This window comes from Gouania willdenowi, chromosome 15, assembly GCF_900634775.1.
Source record: "Gouania willdenowi chromosome 15, fGouWil2.1, whole genome shotgun sequence".
Lineage (NCBI taxonomy): Eukaryota > Metazoa > Chordata > Actinopteri > Blenniiformes > Gobiesocidae > Gouania > Gouania willdenowi.
In genome coordinates this window covers 32017719-32043706 of record NC_041058.1, presented here as the reverse complement: position 1 = coordinate 32043706, position 25988 = coordinate 32017719, and the positions used below count along the sequence as shown (strand labels likewise).

Below are 25988 nucleotides of genomic sequence, written 5' to 3'. Positions count from 1 at the left end.
CTATCGGAGCATTGGAATGTTTCCCATCAATATTATCTCTATTAATGTCACTGGCAGAGTATATTTCACTGCACTGCACAATAATAGCAACAAGAGCTGGGAGATATATCGAGATTCTAGATATATCGAGTTTTCTATTTTGGCGATATAGAAAATTACAATATCGCAATATCAATATACATATTTTGTACAGATTATTTTATTTCAAAATACTACTTTTAGCATTTGGTGCTTTCGCTACCTCTTAGAACAGCATGAAAACAACAGTTAGATGGATCTTTGAGTGTGTCCTAAACCAGACCTATCCCTAAGCCACACTACAGAACTCACTCACACATGCTGTCTCCCTAATAGGAAAAAAAAACCTAAAGTGGCACATATTGTGCAACTGTTTGTTAGTAAATGAGCCTGTTTGGCATATTGCATCAGCAAATTTGTCCTAGAATTGTATTTCTGGTAAGACAATTTCAATTAAAATGATCGCGATTTATATTATATATCTCCATTTTGAGAAAACAATATTGAGATATGTGTTTTGGTCCATACTGCCCAGCCCTATAGCAACACATTACACCAACAACAACCAAAAAGGTTCTAAACCCTCACCAACATGTTTGGAACAATATCATGCATTCTCACGCAATTTCCCACCAGAAAACGATTGGTGTCTAATGTCTAACAACTTTAACTAACAAATGACTAATCTTCTCCAGCGGCCAAATATTCATTTTAAAACAAAAGTTACGTTAATTACCCATTTTAACCCTTCTATTATCCATGGGGTCAATTTGGCCCCATTTAATGTTCATCTTTCAAATAATAATAGTTAACTTTATTTTTTTTGGTTCACATTTCATGACTTTTCCTAATTTGATGGGTAAAATTTATCTTTTCAATGTGCTAAACACACATTGAATGCATTGGTGTCCCTATGGGGTCAATTTGACCCCAAGCCATTTTAGCTGTGTAAAACTTGTCTGTCAGCTCTTTCACAGTGAAAGTGACATAAAGGACTTTATAATGAATAACCCCAAATATAGTTGCAAAATACCCACGGTACCCCGCGGTGCCAAATTGTGACGGTTCCTACTATACTACAAATTCTACACGATGGTAATACCGCTACATAGCGGCTGTCTCTACTCTACGCAAATATTCCTGGGGTAAGATTGATAAATATATATATGATAATAACAGAAAACTATATTATATTATAAATTAAAATATATACATATATATAAACACACACACACAAAAAATTATGATATCACTATTCACTCCGACAGACAAGGGAGAACATGCAAACTCCACACAGAAAGGACCTAAAGGTCCACCTTAGGGCTTGAACTCAAGACCTTCTTGCTGTGAGGCGGACATACTGATAACCCAGTGTTTTTCAACCTTGGGGTCGTGACTCCATGTGGGGTCGCCTGGAATGTCCTGTAATTGATAAAAAAATAATAACTCATTAAAAAAAAATATATATATATATATATATATATATATATATATATATAAATATATATATATATATATATAAATATATATAAATATATATAAATTCTTTGAGCACTACAAGATGACTATTGTTGTAATTAGAGCTCAATAAAGTTTAATTGTATTGAATCATAATAAAATTATTTTTGTAATTAAAACACGACAACACACTTTCTTAAATATAAGTCTAGTTGAAAATAAAATGCAGTATAAAAATATCTGAGCTGGCGCAATTTGTCATTAATCTTGGCTACAACGTATTCTTTAACACAGTAAAAACAAACCTGATCAAAAACTATTTGCAGAAAAAAAAATGTCTTTGGGGTCGACAGAAATTTGTGATTTCAAAATGGGGTCACGATCCAAAAAAGGTTTTAGAACCATTGTGCTAATAACTACGCCACCGTGCACATTATATTTGACCAAAAACACAAAAAAACAACAAAAACACTTGTGTAACGGTGTCTCCAAAACTGAAACAATCACATCAGCAAACCATGAGTAAAAATTGCGTAATATTGTCTGACAAAAATCAAACTTTTTGACAAATTAAATACACATTAAGAGACGTGTCTAAAAAGGCCTTAACACACCTGGTTTGGCCTCCAGCCTAATGACTGAAAAACAGTCCTTTCACAAAAGGCAAATAGGAAGCGCACATCATGTGACTCCTCTTAATGGTGAGGATTAACTGTAGCAGTGGGCAGAGTGTGATGAAACACAACCTAATGCGATACCTCACCTGAGGTACAGTAGGTAATAGAATAATGTGTGTGTTATTTGTGAAGGCTGAGACGCCGTATAGGAGGTAAAATGTAAAATAAATAAGTGTGCTGTAGTGAAGAAGGAGTGGATTTATATTTCTATATCTTCTCCGACAGTGAGTGTGCAACACGTCTCGTGCTCAGGTGTGTCCATGCATGTGTGTGTGTGTGTGTGTGTGTGTGTGTGTGTTGTGCAGCAGTGTGTGTTGTGCAGCAGTGCAGTGCTAGAGGACTGACTCTGCAGTGATATTATGATCCTGTAACCGGATACACATCCACCTCCCCCCTCCCCCACCACATCAGGCTATTTCAGGTTCTCTGAATGCAACAAAGTAGAGGCACACGCTGTACAGCATGGCTGTGCTGCTGCAGCAGGTGAATACAGTAGTGCACACACACACACACACCTTGGCACATGTGCATGAATGCGAGCACACTTGCAGTCTCTGCTTTGTGCTTCTGTTGCTCACTGTAATGCTTCCAGATCTGCACAACAGTCCTGTCCACGCACACACACACACACGCACACGCACACGCACATGCACACGCGCACACAACTAGTAAACACATTCCAGAGAAAACGTGGTGCATCGTCATACTGGCCAAATTAAACCCACAACGCTCAGTAGCAACAATGATTCAAGAACAACTTTAGATATAGTCACACTATTACTACTAGTACTACTATTACTACTACTATTACTTGTATTACTACTACTGGTAATGCTATTATTACTACTACTACTACTACCACTACTATTACTACTACTGCTATTACTACTATTACTACTAAAAGAATTAGAAGAAAATGCCAAAAATGTTCCAACCAGGAATGAAGAAGAGGGAAAAATTGTGTTAAAAAGAGCATTCATTCAGTCATACAACTGTAAAGTGTGTGTGTGCCATGAAGGAGCGTGCCTGTTTTCCTCATAGGGATCATAAACTGTCACATGACAGCGGTCAGCAGGGAACTCACTACGATCTCTTACATAATGACAGACCTGGTTACAAAACACCAAAGCTATGAGCCCAACAAGCAGCATCCCATTACAAAAGAAGCACTAGGGGCAGCCGTGGCAAAAGTTTGGATTCCACTACCTGTAGTAGTAACTTAAAAAATAAAAAAAGACATCCAAGGTGAATGAGTACATAGATCAGGGCTTTGTGTAGTGCATTTCCAGCTTCGTATTGAGATTACAGTGTGATATTCTTTACACACTTCAGGTGTAGGGGCTCCAATTTTCCCTTTAAATTTTTCCCAAAATTTGTATCAGGTCAAACGCATTTTATGAAATTACTGACAAACTAAGCCAAATCACACCAAAAATGCTCAATAAGGAATGATGTAGTTAAATCTGGTAACTAATAGTACTTTTCTTTATGTTTTAGAAGTTGCAAGTAAAAACCTTGTCAAATCGAGAGATTGAGCCCAGCCGCAAAGTCTTTGTTTATCTGTTCCAAACACTTGCTCCACATTTAACCAACCATTTAAAAATATGGTGGGATTGTGAGATATTTTCTAGGGGTGTAATGATCCATCAAAATACTGATTGGTTGAACAACGATCCAATCAAACTCGATGCAAACTCAAACCATTGATCAACAGCGTCAGTGAAACACAGCACAGGTCAGTTTTTATTTTTGTTAAAAACGATTAAATTATGGAAAATAAATAAATAAATACAGTGCTTTCCAAACGTATTAATCCAGCACTTAATGTAAAGTTTATGCCACATCTGCTCTAAATTTAACCTGGCAAGAGCCAGATTAATGTTTAGCCCCTCCCTCTAACTCGACTTCTCCACATCGATCTGGGTCCATGTCAGGCGAATCCTTTGGGAACCAGGGAGGGACATGAGCAGAATGCTTGGTATTTTTATATTTCTGCAATGGTTCATAGAACAATATGTGGAAGCTCTTTAACTGAAATGATATTCTTAATACTAACTATTATTGTTATCTATTAATTTTCAAATAAAAAAACTGAAAAATAGTCAAACACATTATTTTGAGTTTAGATTTTTAAAATATTTATGTTTTCGCCTTTTTATGCGGGGTGGATACATAGTATATGATTAGGTATGAAGTAATATAATCTATTGATCCAAGTCCCACTCTTCACATTTCAGTCAAAGTGTTTAAATATAGCGTTTTTTGTTGTAAAATGTCAGTGTAAATGCCCTCTATGGGTTGAATGATGGTTGTTACAATTACATTTTGCTTTTAACTGAAATTAGATCAGTGCATCTTTTTGGATCAGTGTCGTCACTAACCATCACTGTTGGCTCCGCCCCTCCTTTAGAAGATGTGTTACAAATACAACGTAGCCAGAATTAGTGATTTTTATACTGCATTTTATTTGAACTAGATTTATATTTGATAAAGTTTAAGTATGGAATACAGTTGTTTGATATGTATAGTGTGTGATGTGTTAATTTGATAAATAATGTACAGTATAGACATATATTTTTTATATATATAATTTTAATCAGTAAACTTTTTTTAACCAACTTTTTAACTAGACATTTCAGGCGACCCCATTTTAATTCCAGGTAACCCCACATGGGGTCACGACCCCAAGGTTGAGAAGCACTGCTTTAGCAACAAATACACTGTTTTGACTCTGATAGAGTTAGCCTTATTCTTTACAGTGTTGCATTTTGTTATTGAGCATTTCTAACTGACCTTAAGACCTTCTCCAAAAAGTGACGGTCACCACAACAAGGCACTGTAATTAACCATGCAGGCTGCAAGCAAACACTTTAATAAATCAACTAAGTATATAAAAAAAGAAAAAATGAATATGATATCGCTATAAAAGCAAGGAATCTGTCTTTCTGTGTGTGTTTTTGCTTTTGCCCAATAGATAAAAAAAGCAAAAGGCACTGGTAGTGGTACTTTCACATTAGTAGAAAGGGGTTCAACTCCCAACAGTGTCCTTGTTAAAAGCCAAAATATATGAAAACACAATATTTATCACTCTTCACAACAAACCTAAATGTCCCTGACGTCCCACCTTCAAACACAACCTCATTTGGCCATCCATGAAAAAGCTACTTAACCTCCCACTTTTCTATAGAAATACTAGGGCCCTATAAAATCCGTTTCATTTTTTTCCAAATTCCGTTTTTTTCACTTTAATTTTTTTAATTCCGTTTTTTTAGAAATATTCATAAATTAAAAAAATATATATATATTAGTTTTTAACTCCTGTGAGGAAACAAAACAAATTCTAAAAAATGAAAAAAAAACTCATAATTAAACACAAACGTATGTCAAAAATAAAGTAAGATACATTTAAAAGGTAGATATAAGTTGTAGTGACATGGATTATTCGGACTCCTGCTTTTTATTTATTTATATGTCATATAGAAATGTATGAGAACTGCATTAATGTCACCCAATTTCCTCTCAGGGATCAATGATTTACTGAATCTGATCAGGTTTATTGATTAAGTTTTGATCAACTTAGTTTAAATTAACCTAATTTAAATGATCCTATCTTCTGTAGCTCTGATGAGATGTTGTTAGAATGTAACATTCTAATAAAGTTCCTCCAACGGACTTTTATTTTGTAAATCGAAAGTTCCCACTGAAACGGTTGTAGTTGAGGTAGCTCGCTGACTGTGAACGTGTACCTACAAGGCACAGACAAAAGGTTGGAATAAAAAGAACTAAAGGACAGCACGGACTGAGTTATTCTTAGTTAGTCAGGCACAACAGTTTGAACACTGAGCAGGTGAAGATGATTAAAGTTGATCACGTTATCACGGAGCACCGCTGCGCTACACGAAATACAGACGGAGCTTCACAGGCACAGCAAAGCTAAACGGGCACTGATGGCTCTGTATTTAGGAGTCAGTGATGAATTGCGTTGTTTTAGAGGGTGTTAGTGGTTTAAGATTAGTTTAATGCAGCCAAATCAGGAGGAGGGAGGGCGGTGCACCTAATAAGTAGTCCCCGGAAACATTTCCCCATAAAAAAACATTCTTCGCCCCACGGTGACCACGTTTCATGCCGATTTTGTCCATCTCCGCTTTTAACCGTTACCGTGATTCCATTAACAAGGATTTTATAGGGCCCTACAATACATACTACCTACGAGCACTGCACTAGTTTTCTTATCTCACAATGACACACCACAAGTGTATCAGGTCATTAGTGTGTGGCCTTCTCATTTGCACATGCACATCTATAAATAAAAAGCAGAAGAAGAGAGCAGATTTAGGTCAGCAGACTGTGTGTGTGTGTGTAAAACAGCTCCGCACTTCTGCTTCCACCAGAAATCTACAGCCCACGTGTGGTCAGTGCGTGACGTGCACAGTGCGTGGCGATGCACCTTATTACTGCAGTATACGTACCTGCAGCATGCAGCACGTAACGGCAGGACGGGCCTTATAGGCCACAGCGCACGCGCACACACACAGCAGCACCAGCTCCACTGCTGCACGTGTCATCATTTCTACTGCAGCAGCTCCTTCTCTTCACTACAATCCTCATCATCTTAATACAACTCCTCCTCCTGCACTTTAAACCATGAAAGCTTCCATCACACCTGCTTCTTATACATATGCTTCCACTGAGGGGTCATACTCATAGCAAAAAAAGGACAATAATTAAGTTGAAGTATGCAGCTCTTTTTTTGTATGTAAATAATCCATTTTAATACATCATCATACCATCTAAAATAAACCCAATAACGTGTCAAGATGTAAGTTATGTATTGGAAGTTAACAAGTCACCAACAATTAAAATCATCTTATTGTGACTGCACTGTTTTTAAATGGCACTTCTTTAGTCAGAAATTAATATTTGAAATAAATGTTTACACTAAAAAGAGTCAGTTATAGCCCGATTGTCTGCCCTCCACTCCTACCTATATACTTTGTATACTGGTGTATGACTAGCTTACATTAGTTGGGCTTTTGGTTGGATACTATGATTAGGGCCTCTGATTTTTAGTGATCAAGGAAATGAAAAATTTACTTTCTGAAACTAAAAAAATGCTTAAAACTCTCTTTTTTCAGTTCATTTAAACAAAATCAGCCGGAAAAGGCAATATGACTATCAATTTTCCTTTTCATAATTTCCCTGGTTCCATTTCAGGGTTTACTCATTTTCCTTTCACACCCACGTCATTTTACATGTTCCATGTTACATGTTTTCTTTTCCATTCTATCGCCTTTGCCTGCATGTTTAAATGACTTTACTGGCTATTAAACTTTCCGAAATTCTACCAAACATGCAAATTTGGATTAATAAAGCCAACTACTAAAGGAAGTGATATAATTCAGCATTTTGGACAGCAATGTTCAAAACTTTTAATTCATATTTGAGATAACTACCACATGTACAGTTAAAACAACAACTTTGTATTGTTTTGTGGACATTGTTCAATGTTTTACAATAAGATAAGATTGGAATATTCAAGGTGTATGATCTTTTAAAAGACTAAAATAGGGATCGGCCAAAATCGGAATCGGCAGCTCAGGCTTTTAAAGAAAATCGGTGATCGGTGCACCCCTACTAACTACTGTTAATGGTTGTAAGTTTGAAATGCTTAAAATGACTCACAAGGGGAGCATTACACTAAAACATGAGCTTAATCACTTTCAACCCTCATCCCCCTATTTTATGGGGAAACTTTCATGGAAATGTGTGATATGGTCCCTAAACATTATTTGTGAAACCTTTCATTTCTGCCAACTCACAAATCACCTTCAAATTTTGCATGGAATGCCATGCAGCCGTGTGCTTGGAAGTGCAATGTTTTAGTGTGTCACCGGGTAAACTGATCACCAGTTGAGCTTATACACCATCATTTAAACCTCTCTTTGTACCAGAGCTTTTTCATGTTTGAATGCATAATATAATAACCCAAACCAACACATTAAAAACACACTTCAGATGGAGATATGCATCATTTTCAGTCACAGGATAACATGGTCACGAGACAAACTGGTACACGTTAGCGCAAGATATTGAAGAGGACAATGGGCAGAATAGGACATATTGGTTAGTAATATATACATATATATATATATATATATATATATACATATGTATATGTGTATAGAGGAAAGAAACATAAACTGGTCCGATTGTTTTTTTGTTTCAGAAAGTAAATTCCAATTTTAAGATACAAGGTCTTCATTGTCAACGTTCGTTAGATATGTTGACGAGGTGAAGCCACAGATTTGTTTGCTTTATTGTTGCAATGTGTGCTTTAAAATTTATATTTATTTAAAGTTTAAATAAATCTGAAATTATTTATTATGAAACAAACTGATTTATTGCTTGTGTTCATTGAAAAATACATGACAAGAGGCCCTTGAAAAAATAATTGCATATTAAATCACAATCGCAATATTGAGGAAAAAAAATCGCAATTAGATTATTTTCCAAAAATCGTTCAGCCCTAGTGCAAAGTGATATCAAAGGGAGGCCCCATGCGACATGATGGAATACACTCCCATTAGCATGTATTGGGATTTGGAAAAATTAACGCCTTTACATGCCTATTTTCCTGTAAATTAAATTATGTCTATGGATTCAGTGCAAAGCAAAGAGACGGAAATGTATAATCTCGTGCAAAATCTTGTCATACATAATGTCGTTAACTCAATATTGACCAGATTTTTAAAAAAAATTAGAATAAAACAGAAACAAAAATGGAATTGGGGAAAATTAAGAAAAGAAAATTGTGACATTATTGTTGTCATATTGTAGTGGATTGCTGCAGTAATTCTCAGAAGAAGAAAAAAGTATGACTTCATGACTGGATTAAATACTTTCTCGAAAGGATGTAAACGTAAATCAATTAGTTACACTAAGTGAAATGTGTATTATGTTGCTTTGTTTGCAGCACTCTGAAAAGTGCTACAATGTATTAGTAGTGTACCGGTACTCTGTTTCTGTCATGATTAGGGATGTAAAGATTAATCGTGAGGCAGTTAAAAATCGATTCAAAGGTGTCACGATTCACATCAATACTGAAATGGAAATCGCAGTACATTTTTAAATTTATTTTATTTTATTTTTTTTACAGCAAAGGGCGCTCTATTTAGAATTTGACATTCAGGATGCACCACCGTGTTTTAAATCAGAAGAGTGGAAGCATTTTTGCTTGTGAAATCCAAGGTAAGAGGGGCACTAAGAGGAAAGAGAAACAAGACAGAGAGAATGAAAGCCATAGTTTGTTTATTTATATTATTTCTTTGATATGAGATGTGTTTTTAAGTCCAATTGTTAAGGCACAAAATTAATTTAAAGTTGTACTTTTAAAAAGAAAAGGAACTATTAGGCAGTTTTTCATAGTTTACTGTAGAGCCAGAATTTAAATGAATAGGGTTCTTCTTCATTTGTATTATTTCTTTATTTATTTCATTCAGGATTTTTTTTAATTAAATTGCATTGTTTTGTAGGGGTGGGAACCTCTGGGTACCTCATGATACGATACGCGATACAAAGCTCATGATAACCATTATCTCACGATACACGATACTGCAATTATCGATATATTGGTCAGAAATCAATCTACGATATTCTATGACATAATAAGAAAAAAAAAGATTAAGTGAAAAAATACCTGTCCTATGAAACAGAGTGCCGGTACACTACTAATACATTGTAGCACTGTCCTATGAACAGTGACACTATTTTAGTGCAACATTTCTGTAAATAAGTGTCAACATACCAATGTAAACGAATAATAATAACGAATATCTCCGATAGTGCTTTCTGCAAACAAAAAATAGTGTCTTTCTTACCAGTGACACCAGTATAGTGCAATAAACAATATATTGGTTCCTTCAACAAACAGTGACAACATTTCTGTGAAGACGTACCTGTACATTTGAGTGAAAAAGCAGAAAAGGTTTTGAAAAAAAAAAAAATCGATAATTAGCGGGAGCATATCGATAATCGATCACGCGGAAAAATATCGTGATATATCGCAGCATCGAGATAACGTCACACTCCTATTGTTTTGCATAGTTTTTCAAGGGATTCTTTTGATAATTAAATACAAAAGAAAATTATTGTACAGTATATTTTTTTTTTCGAAGAAAAAAATAAATTTTTCAGTCATCATTTGTCTACAGTCTCATTTTGTAAGAAAAAATCATGAGAGAATCGTATCGTGAACCCAGTATCGTGAATCGAATCGTATAATCCATTTAAATTTCTTCCAAACTCCATTTAGTTTTTTTCAATTTCAAATTCTGTTTTTTTTTTAGAAATATTTCATCTTTTTTTTCAGAAAATATTTGTTTTTAACTCCTGTGAGGAAACAAAAAAAGAATAAAAACAAGAAAACCATAATTAAAGAAAAATGTTTGTCAAAATAAAAATGTAATTTAAAACCATGTGTAAACTCCAATTAAAAGGTAGTTGTACTGACGTGGATTATTCTGACTGCTCCTTTTTAATTATTTATAGTATGTTATATAAAGATGTATGAGAGCAGCATTAATGTCACCCAATTTCCCCTCAGGGATCAATGATTTACTGAACCTGAACAGGTTTATTGATTAAGTTTTGATCAAGCTAATTTAAAAGTTAGTGAGTGATGTAGTTTTTTGGCAGTTTAGAGGGTGTACACTTCCATATATTGTTTAGCTCTGGACTGGGAGTGTGGGGGTATACTGAATGAACGGTCCCCGTAAAAAATTCACATTATGTCACTTTCCGCGTTAAACAGTGGATTCCATTTTTATTGTTCGATTCCCCAATTCCATTAACGTGGAAATTATAGGGCCCAATTAAAAGTGTCATTTGGCGACTCAAACAAGATACACATATATAAGATATATAGTTACACGACACCCACAATACCCCATGGTGCCAAATTGTAACGGTTCCTACTATAATAGAAATTGTACATGACGGTACTACCATGGATTATGATATTACCGGTGCCAGTTTCCACTACATAGCGGCTGCCTCTACTCTCCTCCCAGCTTCTCTCTGCACAGTCTTACCCAGGGTTTCCACTGGATACGTCTCCGCTGCGTCACAGCACCGATCCGGTATTTCACCGCTGTCCGCCGTTCGGTATTTCACACCGGTTGCGTTTTTATACTTAGTTACATAACAGTGTGGCATCATTAACATGTCAATGTTAAAATAAGAATAACAATATTATAATAACATGTCAGTGACACTTTTTTCCATCTGGTTACAGTTTGTTACAGTGAAATCAACTGTTTTTAAAGCCATATTTTTGTATTATTAAAAACGTAATGTAATTTAAATAAAACTACTACAGATACTTTTTATCACTCACACAATTCAAAGTCTAACACTTTGTTGACTGTTACAGAATGGTGTTTATACTGTTTATTTAGTGCCTGATACCTGAAATACCATAGAAATAAAATAGTCAAATCATATTTCAGTTGTTTTTTGGGGGTTGATATACATGTAAATGATTGGGTGAGATGGGCAGATGATATCACATCATACCAATCTCAGGCTTGTGAATCGAATCGAAATCGTATCGTGACAGACTTTGAGATATCGGCAAACATCGTATCGTCATCCAAATATATCGACATTGTATCGTATCGTGATGAAGCTGGTGATTTACAATCCGCTTATCATTCGTTTTTCATTATGTAAAAAAAAAAAAACACTCATTATTTGATATTTGTTTTCAAAACTAAAATGGAAAACGCCTTGTTTTTCAAATTCAAGCTCTTTTGCTTCGTGACCCGGAAGTGAAGCGTTACACATAGCGAGATATCTTTAGCTCTGCAACACTTAGGAGTCTCTAAATCCTCCAAAATTTCCGTGAGGAGGTTCTGTGCTCAACACCAGCGAAAGCGAAATTGACACGTTTCTGATGCACAGTTGGAAGCAGCGATCTTATATTGCCGAACTGCCGTTAGCATAGCCGTTAGCGTCGGATGAGAGTACACTTCCGGGTCATGTACTTTGGCAAATCGGTAATAGAGAAAACGAATAAAGGTGTTCGTTTTTCGTTTTCTGTACCGAAGCAAAAGAGCTTGAAATTGAAAAACAAGGCATTTTCCATTTTTTCATTTTGGTTTTGAAAAAAATATCAAATAAGTGTTTTTTTTTTGTTTTTCATGTTTTTGTTACATAATGAAAAACGAATGAACGAATAATACACAGATTATTTACACCCCTACTAACGCTAGCTATACAGTTGAGAACACTCTGCGATGTGCTACCTGCAGCATCAGACACTCAGGACGTGTGAATGTGTTGGCATGAGATTTACAAAAATAAAGCTCTCATAAAAAGAAAATATATAATATCAATATTTAAGTCCATAGATTTCATATTTATATACTAGTTGAAAACAGCCCTGTGAGACATTGCTTGTAAAATTCTTAAAAAGTAAAAAGTTCATAAAATTTAAATTCATGGAGAGGTTCAGACTTTTTCATGGAGAAATACCTCTGGTTAGCGAACTCATTTAAAACAAGTACACTTTTTTGACCATACCTCGTAAAAGAATCCGGAACCGTTAGGAATCGGATTCAGGCATCAGAATAGGAATCATTCAAATTCAAACGATGCCCAACCTATGGTTATCGCCAGCAATGCTGAGCGTAGGGCCCCCCCGACGTTGATCCCCTACGGAGTGATGTTGCCCCCTGCGGTGCGTCTTCAGCAGCGTAGGGAGGATTTTCTATTGTTTTTTTCCTTTTTGAATCAATACAGTTGTAATAGTAACAGCTACACTGTTTATTTCATACAGGCAATTTGCTCAAAAGCTCACACTCTCCAACTACATTCATCATGACCCTTCACCAATTCAACAAATAACTTTTAGCTTTAAAGCTGACATCTGGAGTTTCTGAGAAATCTATGTTTAAAATTATTCTTTTGAAATGCGAAAAAATACCTAACTAGTCTTTTGCTATGGTCTACTGCTGGTGGTCATTCATATACGCCTTATTAAAGTAAGGCTGGAACAAAGATTTTAAAAACTATAACAAAAAAAACAACTTTAGCTTTACTTCACTCGCTCCCGCACCACACGATCCCCCTATGCTGTGAAAAATTCCTGGTGAGAACCCTATTACCCTAATGATGAAGGTTAAAAACTAGGGATAGTAACGATTCACTCAACTCCCGATACGATACAATTAAAGATACTGGGTTCACGATACGATTCTCTCACGATTTATTTTACAAAATGGGACTGTAGACAAATTTGTTTTTTGGGAAAAAGAAAATACTGTATTATTTTCCTTTTATTTTTCATTGTCAAAAGAATTCCTTGATAAACGATTCAAAACAATGCAATTTAACTAAAAATAAATCTTGAATGAAATAAATAAAGGAATAATACAAATGAAAATGAAGCCTATTAATTTAAATTCTGGTTCTATAATAAATAATGCAAAACTGCATAATAGTTCTTTTTCTTTTTAAAAGTGAACTGAAAATGCATTTTGTGCCTTAACAATTGGACTTTAAAAAAAAAACGTCATTTCACTGATTTACGTCATATTTTTTTGGACCAGCAGAGGGCGCTGGTAACACAGTGGTCGGTTGGCATGCAGATATCTTGCAGTGAAGAAGAGAAGCTATGCTAGCAGACAGAGCTAATAGAAAAACGTGACCTTGCCAGATATTCAAGTAATATTACAGATATTCTTTCGGTGCTAAAGGGGTAATGAATCATTTATTAACATTTAAGAGTAGAAAGCGGCCAGAAAGAAAGTATTAGCAGACTCCGCCCGCCGCCTACACTTGTGGATAGCGCCCTCTGCTGGTTAAAAAAAGTACTGCGATTCAATTTTCAGAAAATCGATATCAACCGTGATCGTTACATCGTTACATCCCTATTAAAAACATAAAACTCGTTTGGTGACTATCAATTACTAAACCTGTTGCATCTCTTTAAGAGTGTCACTGCACTGTAATGTAAATCAAAAACCCTAATAGAGTCCTTTGATCCTCCATGTGGGGCCCACTTTACCCGAAGTTCTTGCTTTTTACCGAAGCCCCTCCTGTAAGCATGTGTAGTGCCTTATAAAATCAATTTAGTTTTTTTTCCAAATTCTGTTTTACTTTTTTTCAAAATTCTGTTTTCCACACTCATTTTAATTTTTTTTTTTTTTTAGAAATATTTATTGGTTTTTAACTGATGTGAAGAAACAAAAAAAGAAAGCCATAATTAAACAAAAATGTATGTCAAAAATAAATAGGGATGTAACGATTAATCGTAAGGCAGTTAAAAATCGATTCATAGGTACCACGGTTCACATCGATGCTCTGAAAATTGAATCGCAGTACTTTTTTTAACCAGCAGAGGGCGCTATATATTAATCCTTCCAGAAGCGGACGTGACGGGCGGAAATCTGCTACTATTTTCTTTCTGGCCGCCATTTACTGTTAAACATGCTCATAAATGATTCTTTACCCCTTTAGCACCGAAAGAATATCTGTAATATTACGTGAATATCTGTAAAAGTCAGGTTTTTCTATTAACTCTGTCTGCTAGCATAGCTTCTCTTCTTCACTGGTGGAATAACTGCATGCCAACCGACCACTGGGTTCCCAGCGCCCTCTGCTGGTCTAAACAAATATCTGACGTAAATACAGTAAAATGACTGTTTTTTTAAAAGTCCAATTGTTAAGGCACAAAATACATTTTCAGTTGCACTTTTAAAAAGAAAAAGAACTATTATGCAGTTTTGAATTGTTTATTATAGAACCAGAATTTAAATTAATAGGCTTCTTCATTTGTATTATTCCTTTATTTGTTTCATTCAAGATTTATTTTTAGTTAAATTGCATAATTTTGCATAGTTTATCAAGAGATTCTTTTGACAATGAAAAATAAAAGGAAAATAGTACAGTATTTTCCCCAAAAAAATAAAGGAATATTTTTCAGTCATTTGTCAACATTCCCATTTTGTAAAATAAATCGTGAGAAAATCGTATCGTGAACCCAGTATCGTGAATCGAATCGTATCGGGAGTTGAGTGAATCGTTACATCCCTAAAAATAAATTATTAAAAATAATGAGTAGGATACAATTAAAAGGTATATATAAGTTGTAGTGACATGGATTATTCTAACTGCTTTTTAATTATTTCCATGTCTTATATGTATCGGAGCAGCATTAATGTCACCCAATTTTCTCTCAGGGATCAATGATTTACTGAATCTGAGCAGGTGTATTGATTAAATTTTGACCAACTTAGTTTAAATGAACCTAATTGAAATTATCCTGATGACATCATTCCAGACCATAATGATTAAACAAAGATAAATGGATGCAAGGATGCATCACTTAGTTCACCACTAGGGGCCAGTATCAGAAGCTATCATTAGCCGATGATGTTTAAGACCCTATAAACCCTGGCATCGATGTTCTTGTCCACAACAACAGAACAACTTTATCCACAGGTCTTCTGTAGCACTGATTAGATTTGTTTTTCAAACACTCTGAGCAGGTGAAGCTGATCATGTTTTCACGGAGCAGCGCTCAGCGCTTCGAGGGGAGTTTCGCAGACATATTAAAGTTAAGCGGGCACTGGTGGCTCCGTATTTTAGAGTGAGGGATGAGTTGCGTAGTTTTTTGGCGGTTTAGACTGTGGTTGAAGCAGCCAGGACAGGAGGGGGCGGGCGGTAGTAGTCCCTGGAAACAATTCCCCTTTAAAAAAACGTTCCTTGCCTCACAGTGACAGCATTTCACCACATTCCGTCAATTTCCTCGTTTAACAGTTTTCATTGGTCGATTCCGAGATTTCGTCTGCGATTCCGTTAACGTGGATTTTATAGGGCCCTACATGTGGTCATCAAACCAACTGCGACTCTTTATGTATCTGTCATTGTGTTCCAGGTGGAGAATTTATACTTATGTCTGCCAATGAATATATAACTGCTCTTACTGCTGTAATCCTGCCTCTCAACTGATTGGATTAGATTAACACTGTTTAGATAGTTTGATCTCAAGTAGGCAAGACTGCAAAAAAGTGAAAATTGAACATTATTTTTCACACTGCCTCGTGTAAACAACTGTATATAAATCACTTGGAATTTACTCAAATGTAAAGCATTCAGTTACAGATATCCAGAAGTAAAATGGATGACAAACTACCAAATGGTTAATGTTCTCCCTATCATTTTCACTGAGGACAAAATCATCTCACGGGCTGGAATTGACCCAAAACTGAAGTGTGATTTGACATCTGATGTTAAGAGCACCTGAAACAGAATTAAGAACATTTTGAAACAGGAGAATCAGAGCTTCTACATATGGATTAATTGACAATTCTACACCTGCAATTAGTGGATTACAGCATCTTAACAGCCATTACACACTCAAAGTCAAAAGTTATTGGCTATTTTTCAGTTTGTTTTAATATGCAAAATATTGTCTCTGGCATTTGTATTGTTGCTTATTAAAAGTTAATATACAACTATGCTGAAGCTACTTGAGACAAAACTAAATGTAATCAGATAATGTAGCTTAATAAATCCGAGATTAGTTAAAATAAAAAAAACCCCACAAAATATATAAAAGGATGAAAATGCCACTTGAAAGTTTATTCTGATCTACACTGTAAACACAAAGTTTCACGCATTGCATTGTGGGATGTGAAGTCTCGGTGACAAATGCATAGATGTGTTTTTACGTGTGTACGTGATTTTTTTGTATTTCTCCACCAGACAAGAAGGTCAGTGATTGGCTTGACTCTGTTCTTGGTCCTGGTATTCCCGGTGATGTCACCTCACTCCATGAGAAATTCAGTTCTGGACGGATTGAATGAAACAGTATTTAGTGCCACCTGAATATAATTTTTTCAATAGTTTTTATAATTATCCCAGCAACTTAATTTTGTCTGCTTTTTGAATAATGTGTTCAGGTTTCATTTATTCAGACAACTTTTTTCAGGAACTTTAATTTGATCTCCTGACATGTTTCAACTGTCAACTGTCAGTCTTCTTCAGAGGCGTCTGCTGATTGCTTTGATGTGTTCTTGACTATTTATAATTTCCCATCATCATTCTCCCCCCACAGCCCTTGTATTTTTTGTTGTCTGTTCTTTTCATTTTTCTGTATATTTTTTTTTCTCATCATTTTTTGTGTTCTTGTAGTCGTTTGTGTGTTGTTGGTATTACTTAAATTGTTCTCTCTCAGTGTGTGTGTTTTTGGTGTTGTTTAGTTGTTTCTCTGTTATTTTGTGTATTTTGTAGTGATTTTGTGTGTTTTTCTCTCATCTAGCATGTCTTTGTTGTCATTTTGTGTGTTTCTGGTATTATTTATTATTATAATTTTTACCCCCTGTAGTGCCACCGTGTACTCCTAGGGGGACACGTGCCCCCATTTGAGAAAGACTGCGTGAAAACACTAGAAATGTGTTGGAAAGTCACACTTAAAGAGCTGTGGGGGCAAACATACACAAGAAAATCACAAGAAAAATTAAGTAAAATGCATCTGTCGACGGGACTCCATATCCCACAATGCAGTGCGTGAGTCTTTTCAGACAGTGTTTACAGTGGAGATCAAAACCAACTTTAAAGCGGTAATTTCAAACTTTTACATTTTTTTTTTTTTTTTTTTTTAAACAAATGGTATTCACTATGCCTACACTTTCTCTTAATCTGATTTTTTTTTTTTAAAGATAATCTTTATCAACTTTAAACAAGTTATACTTGCAGAGTAGACGGTTAATGAAAGGGTTAAGCAGAACGAGGAGCGCATATTAACCCTAAACGACCTCTGAGAACAGCGCGTGTCAGAATGAAGATCAGTGACATCACATCGGAGGTGTCCCACAAATGAAACTGTGACGAGGCCGAGCAGTGAGGAGGAAGAGGAGGAGGAGGATGAAGGTGAGCTGTGTTACGAAACACAGTCTCCAAAGCACACATCACGTAGTGATCACGCCTCAGAGCAACACAACACGATTCTACACACAGATGATCAATGACACCGTTTGTATCGCATTAATGCTTCACAAGGTCCCTGAAAGCATCATCACAAACTTCCAACCACTCAGTAATAAAAGCTCTAAACTCTACCAAAAACATTAAGGTCACTTTAGATTGTGCAAAAAGTTTATTCACGTTTAATAACTACTTTATAACTACACTGTGCGCACAGAAAAGATACTCTCCACATGTTTATGAGTATAAGGCTCATTGACTACAGTGACTAATGTTAAATGACTAATAGCAGAGTGTATGGTGCGTTCAAAGTGTTGAAAAGTTTCAGAGTCTACGTAGTCATAAACTCTGCTCTCTACAGTAAACAGGCTCTCAGCTAACACAATATCCTCGATTTCAGGTAAAACTTTAGGTAAGACGTTCAAATTATATTTTGGGCTGTTCAACAGGACCATTTTCTAAGTGGATCCTCTGAGTACAAAACACCGAGCGCTGAGCAGCAGCCGTCCCCGTCCCTCGGATTCAGCTTCACCGCCACGGAGCTGAGCCTGAGTCGCTCTCCCTTCACCCGCTGGTGCTTTAACAGTTAATTTCACAGATACAAAGTGAGTCTTACCACATTCAGGTCCGTCGGGGATTTGAAGAGAAACATGGAGGGGTATTTAAACGGCCCTGTCGCTCACAGAAACACAGCCCGTCCTCGCTCCCGGAGACTCGGCCGCACAATGGCGCTGATCGCTCGGAGAGCTGCCCCCGCTCACAGAGCCAGTGATGCCTTCACGGACCGTCAGAACGCTGCGCTCCTCGGCTGCTGCTGCTGCTGCACACTGGGGTCGCAATCATAAACATCTCCTACATTGACACACAAACTACTGATAACTGGCGATAGAGAGATAAATCTTACATTTTATTAATTAGCATCCACCTAAACCTAGGGTTAATAATAATTATAGAAAATATTTCTATCGTGTTGAAACCTTTTCATTTATCAGTGAAACCCACGTGTCTCATCCTAATATATACTGTAATTGAAACGTATTTTATCATGTGTTACACGCTTGTTATTACCTTTAGCTCACATAATACCAATGTAATTATTACTCCCTTCAGTTCGCTATGACTATGTAGTTTACGAGGAGCACGTAAAGTAGCAGGAGAAGCTGAAATCGAGCAGCTGCACGGAGAGGCGTCACGTCGCCCCGCCCACACTCCCACCCACAGACACGCACGCGCGCGCGTACCCACGCATTGAATAATCTCACTGGAGTTTGGAAACACCATGAAACCATCGAGTAGATCCAGGTTGTCAATGCCACTGTTTGTCAGTGAGATGTTTGGATTCAGAAAGAAGATCGTTTCTCTCCCTCCCTTCTCTGTGACACCATGTCATCTTTCCTAGAGATACATGGTTTTTCTTCCTTTGAAAGCATTTCTTCATCAAAAGTACGCGTTTTTAACTGCACGGTTGACAAATGTCTTTACAGCTATTTTTGAAGTGAAAATTGCGAGGATAGAAAATTGAATCTCACTAGAATTGCAATTGCAATTACCTATGCAGTGTTGGGAAGTAACAAATTATTGTAATACTTGTTTTTTTAATTATTATTTAATCAAGTCATACTGGAATGATCTGCCCATGCTACCGTTGATTTCTATTGGTATTAGGCTACAGGGTTGCTACTGTTACTACAGCAGTACAGTGATTTCCTTACTGAGTTGTTGGATTTGCCTGCTCATCCTTTGAATGCCATCCATCCATCCATCAACTCCAGTTTATCCATAGTCGGGTTGCAGGGGCAGCATCCTCGGGAGGGAAGCCCAGACTTCTCTCTTCCCGGCCCCTTCGTCCAACTGTTCCAGGGTGATGCCGAGGCGTTCCCAGGCCTGCCGAGAGACGTTGTCTCTCCAGTGTGTCTTGGATCTTCCTCAAGGTCTCCTTCCAGTGGGGCGTGCCCTAAACACCTCACCAGGGAAGCGTTTGTGTCGATTGCGCACGGTGGGCCTCATAAATGAATGAGACCGGCACAGTCATGTTTACTAAAATTGAAACCTAACAATTCAGCTTTTGACCTCAGTTTGAGGAGGCACTATTACACTAATCTGTTAATTTACAACCTCTTATAATAAGTAGAAGAAGACCCTCCTCCAGCTTAAAGACACTCACACACACCCGTTTGACACTGGCCCGACAGGTACAACTGGCACTAAATGTGCTTTTTATTGCCGGTCTTTGATTAAGTGAGCAGATGTGTTTGGTGCTTTGCATTTTCAAAATATTTTTCTTCATTTTTATTTTAATGCAAAGAAGTGCCAGCAGAGCTGAAGTCAGCATTCAATCTAAACATTTTGAAATCCTAATTAAAGGCACTCTTTTCCTCTACTGCATATGACTGAGAGGGAGATTTTTTTATGTTTTTACTGCTGATTTATTGTTGTTATTGACTTTGAAACTGTTAAATGTTTTCTGTTGCACTTTTTAATTATGTAGTCCATTGAATTGCCTTGTGGATGAAATATGCTATACAAATACATTTGCCTTAATATTATTGAAATATTGAATATTTATTTAATAATTGTAATAGTAATAAAAAAATATTATAATAATTGTAATAGTGTAATTATTTAGATCTAATTATTTACAATTATGACACCTCCCAACACAGTAGATATTGAGGGGTTGTCTGTGGTAGAAGTAGCTCACAAGCCAAAAAAGTGTGTGCACCCCTGGAGTACAGCATTTCAGCCCAAAAACCATGTCAGACCAAAATTTGTTGCCACTTTTATGTGTGAGGTAGACATCGCCCTAACCCAGAAATGTGTGCAGTGTCTGTGCTTGTGTCTGTGCTCCGAGCGCACTGTGAAGACTCTTAGTCACTGTGTAAAAGCAAGCAGTGATGTAAGAAACAGGAACCAGGTCATGCTGGACCTCGTCCTCAGCAACAAAGGTGAGGAGGGTCTGGACCTTAGCGTCTGTCCAACAGTCAAGCTTGGAAGCGCCTGCCTCCGCTAAAGACAACAAATGAATCAAATGGGTGGGATTGAACTTGACTGGCTGCTGATTACTTTATCCAATCAGACATCGGCTCTCTAAACCCTGCCTGCCCAAAGCCACAGTTTTTCTGAAAAGTACAATCTCTAGAGAAGGAGCTCTCTGCAAACCTAACAAAAACCACTCGGGGTAAGATTTGCAGCTGTGGTTCCACTGGTTGGTAGAAAGACTTATCTGGGGAAAGTTTTTGGGTATAACGCAGTCTGGTGGTGACGACCTACAGCGTCCCCGCAGTGTTCCTGCCACATGACAGATGGCACAGAGATGTCCAGTACTCTCAAACAAAGCCCAGCAGAGTCAAAAATGGGAATTTTGATCTCTTTTTCTGTCCAAAAAGGGTCCATCTATACTTTGATCAGAATTAGGGGTTTCTATTACTAATCCTGGCTAAGTCTATATGAGGCAGCTCTCTCTACGGGTTTCCAGTCTATTGTGCGCAGTGCAGGCACGTTCCCCTTAATTAATATTAAAAAAAAAATAAAAAAGTGTTCATGCTTTGATGGTATAAAATAACAATATAAAACAATTTTCAGTACTTTGAAACATGCACCTCAGGTGTCAAACCAACAACCTTCCTATCAATGTTACCAAGCTTCCCTCTGTTATTCTAATGAAGCATTTTGTTTTCGATTGAACAAAGAATGACTTTGTGAAGCAACAGAAAACATAAAAAGCCTCATAAGAGTTCTGTGTTTGAGGAGATAACTTTGAAATGGAAGAATAATGGATTCTGTAAATCCCTTTGGCTGAAGAGAAATCCTCACCATTAAAACCATAACATTTGGTTAAATGGTGCTGAACTGCAATATTGGCCATGAAAACTTTAACTTGAAGTTTTCTTATTTGATTCTGGTGTCTTAGTTAAGGCAACTCGACTTGGAATATTGCTAGCAGACATTTCACCTCTCATCCAAGAGTGGCAGCCACCCTTTCCGATGCTAAAGCACCACAGTCCACTCTCAGTAGGCTGTAAACCACGAATCTGGCCTCAATGCAGAAAAACCCAGACATTACCATCTTCCCAGCTGACAAAGGAAGGTGCACAGCAGTGCTCAACAATGCCAATTACCACTTAAAGGTCACAAGGCTTCTGTGATACACTTCTATGAAGCGCTGAAACAGGACCCTACTGTACCAATGGCTAGAAAAAAGGGTTTCCTGCAAGAACTGGAGAAGGACCGAGACATTGATAGGAAATAAAACTATAGTTTTGAACCCAGTAGAATCCATTCCCTGCATTCATGGAATCCCTAAAGTTTAAAAAGAAGGAGCTTTGCTCAAACCAATCAGAAACATAGAACATCTCCGAACCTCTCTCCACCGCCGAGCTCCATGCTGAGACATGTCCCACACCACAATAAAACTCTGAAGTCTTTGGTGAATGGGCAAAAGCTGTCAAGGTGAGCAAACAGGACGCCATGGTTTCCTATGATGTGACCTTACTGTTTACATAATCTCTACAATGGAAACCTACAGGAACATCGTCCCCCCAATAAAATACGTGGCCTCCACGGCCTCTACCTGATGACCACCTACTTCTACTACATAGAAAACTCCTACAGAAACATAGCTGTGCTATGGGATCATGCTGTAATGGGATCACCTGTTTCCCCGATTTGTACAATAGGGATGGGCATCATTAACCGGTTTTGTTTGGGAACCCGTTCTTAGTCAAATGATTCTTTGAAATCGCTAACAAAAACCCTTTAAGATTCTGCTATCGATTCTTCCCGGGCTGCGACGCCACTGTAAACAAACGTACCCCACGCGCAAATTTGAGATGGCGTCACACACCGGCCATATTATACTCAAGCAATGCTGTGTCTTTGACGCACTTAGCAGCCTCTCTGATCTGTATAATCCCATCATGTCTTCACACCCCCAGACAAGTCAACAGCATTCAGCCTTAATCAACTGAAACCAGGGAACCTTAAATATGCTCAAGAATCACACAATTGGTTAATCAAGGCTAAATGAACTTAACAGTGTAAATCTTAGAATCCCAGAGAGTTTCAGAACTAAAAAAGCCTATTGGATGAGAGGTAAACTATCGGCTAAACTACCAGAATCAACATAATCTGGATGACTGAAAACCTTCAAAGATAATACTTTGCCTTCCTTGGTTTTCTGAGATGTATTATATTTATTATATTTGGTGATCATCATCATTTTTTGCTGTTTTATCCAGTACAGTCAAGTGTTGCAGAGATCTGCTGCTGCAAAGTGATTAGTTATCATTACCAGTTAAAGTTTGCAATTGACATTCACTAGACTAGAGAAGTGTTACAGTTTGTCATGAGAAATACATTTTTAGAAGCAAATTCAACACATTGACATGAAACATTGTGTCGTAAACCGAGAGATGTTTAAAATTGTGTTTAAACTTCTTTAACAAGTTTATCATATTTCAATTCAATTCAATGTAAGATGAGATCATCACCAGCGAATAATTTTACTCCTTTGGTGAGAATTAATGACTTTTTATTAGAGTCGGGACTCGATTTAAAAAATTAATCTAATTAATCAAAGACTTAATCAATTCATCTTGGTTATTTTAAATCAATGGCCTAACAATATTTGACACGTGAAGCAACATTTTTTCAATTTAAATGGATTTTGGTTTATTACTGAATCAATGAAAACAATAAATGAGCTTAAACAACATAAGTGTTTATTATTTTCATCACTGAGTGCTAACATAATGTACAAAGTTAATAAAAAATATTATGATTGCATTGTTCATAAAGCACAAACTTCAATTCAAGTAAGCTATATTCATGGTTTTCAGGATGTTTTGTAAACTTTCTAAAACAAACTACATTTTTGTCTATTAAAAAAAAACAAAAAAAAAACAGCACTCAGTACAGAACATTCCAGAGAAGTTGAAACTGAACAGAGCAAAATAGAATATCTGTGGCATAAAATAAACAGAGCAACTGATGAAGCTGATGAATTTAGTTTGAAACATAGCAGTTGATGATAAGTTGGGTCACAGAGCGTGGTCGACTGTCCACTACAATCATTTATCCACTGACTTTGTTCATTTGTCACTCATGGACTAATTCATCTTGTCCAGTGTGGATTAGAGACACTGTCTGGTCGGACGTGGACCGTTGTCCATGCTAGCTGCTACATGTTTAGCTAGGGTTGCCACCCGTCCCTTAAAATACAGAATCGTTCCTTATTTTGACATTAAATGGTGCGTCCCGTACTGAGCCAAAACAAAACGCTGTTTGTTCCGTATTTGCGTAAATGACCAGAACACTAGACATGTCCGTCAGACCATCACATACAAAGTAAAACTCAGGAAACGCCAAGGCCAGCAACATCGTCGTGGTGGGATCTCCTTGGACCCCCACTCTCTGTGGTGTGTCCTGTGTACCTGAGTGTGGTGCTTTCACGGACTGTTACAGAGAGAGCGAGACGACACACGCCTGCGCTGCTCAAACCCTAAACATGTCCAACTTTAGAGAGTTTTCAGTGTCACACGGTCAAACAGCCTCAGGAGAACAACACTGTGGAAATGAACAATCTGAGAAGTTCTTCATACATCCATCATCTCCTGAAGCTGATACAGTAAGACACATCATGGTTGGATTGATTTGAAAGACTACTGTGATTTGATTTAATGTTTAGGATGTGGAGGTTTTAAAGTTAAATGAAAGATCACTTATTTATTATTACAGTAGTATTAGGTAATATAAATAGGCATATTATGTATGGCCTTTTAACAAAAAATTATATTGATAGGTAAACATTTGACTCCTTCACAATGGCTCCCTATAGCTATAAGAAAACATTAAAATAATGCATTGTTATTTCTTACATAAGGTATTAATGATAAATGACATTGACACCAAATAAAATCATAATATAACAATTTGTCAACCTATAAATAAATCGTATTGTGCAATAACTATCATCAACCATAAACTTGCCTTGTACCTGTGGTTAACCTTACATTTTAAATCCCAGGTAAGAAATAATAAGAATAAACCAACAAAACGACTACTCTGGAAGAAAATAGATATTTTATTTGTGTGGGAAAATATTTAATTATTAATATGTATGATTGATATGTTGCAAGAGATTAGCAATTCGTAAGTGTTGATCGACATGATCATGTGTTATCAAAATCAAGTTATTTTTGTAGCACTACAAATACCATCAACTAAAAAAATATTAATTATTATAAATAATATTATTTAATATAATTATAACTGCGTATAGCATTTTCTACACTATATTGTCTTCATTGAGAAGGTATTTTTTTCGACTCCGGAAAGATTTTAATCCAGGTGAGAGGAAGCAAAATGGTTCCTTTGAGAATAAAGGTTGCAAACCGCTGCCCTAAGTATACATGAACACCTTTCAGGAGGTACACACAAACATTTCAGTTTATTTTTCAAAATTATAGATTTTTTTTTTACATGCGCACAGACTTTTTTTTCATCCATCAATCATAATTTGTTGCACAAATCTTTAAAATACACCAAAAGGTGAAGTTCAAATTCTAAAATGAGCAAAACATCAGAAATAAATGAATAAAAAGGCCTAAATTCAAGGTTAATGTTGGACGAGACACAGGAAAGAGTTTAGACGAGTCTGCACACACAAATAAATAATGTATAACATGAGCTAAGGGGACATGGGGCAATAACGTTTGGGAAACTGTTCTATGTCAAAATTTTTCTATTTTTGAGGACTGTGTTCACGGTCCCGTGAATGTCCCTTATTTGCTTTTCTGAAAGGTAGTAACCCTATGTTTAGCACTGAGGTGATAGCAGAGGCTAGAA

General features: G+C 36.6%; 1 protein-coding gene across 3 annotated transcripts in view; it reads right to left on the bottom strand.

Moving 5' to 3' along the window:
- The window catches only part of sertad2b (SERTA domain containing 2b), a 28204-nt gene extending 9320 nt beyond the window's left edge, over window positions 1–18884 (bottom strand). For 2 of the 3 annotated variants that reach the window (XM_028468126.1, XM_028468128.1), the window contains exon 1: window positions 18760–18884. The gene's annotated coding sequence lies outside the window, so the exon portion shown is untranslated. The remainder of the gene's footprint in view (window positions 1–18759) is intronic. The other variant, XM_028468127.1, reaches the window with a different exon arrangement.
- Between the last annotated feature and the right edge of the window lie 7104 nt (window positions 18885–25988).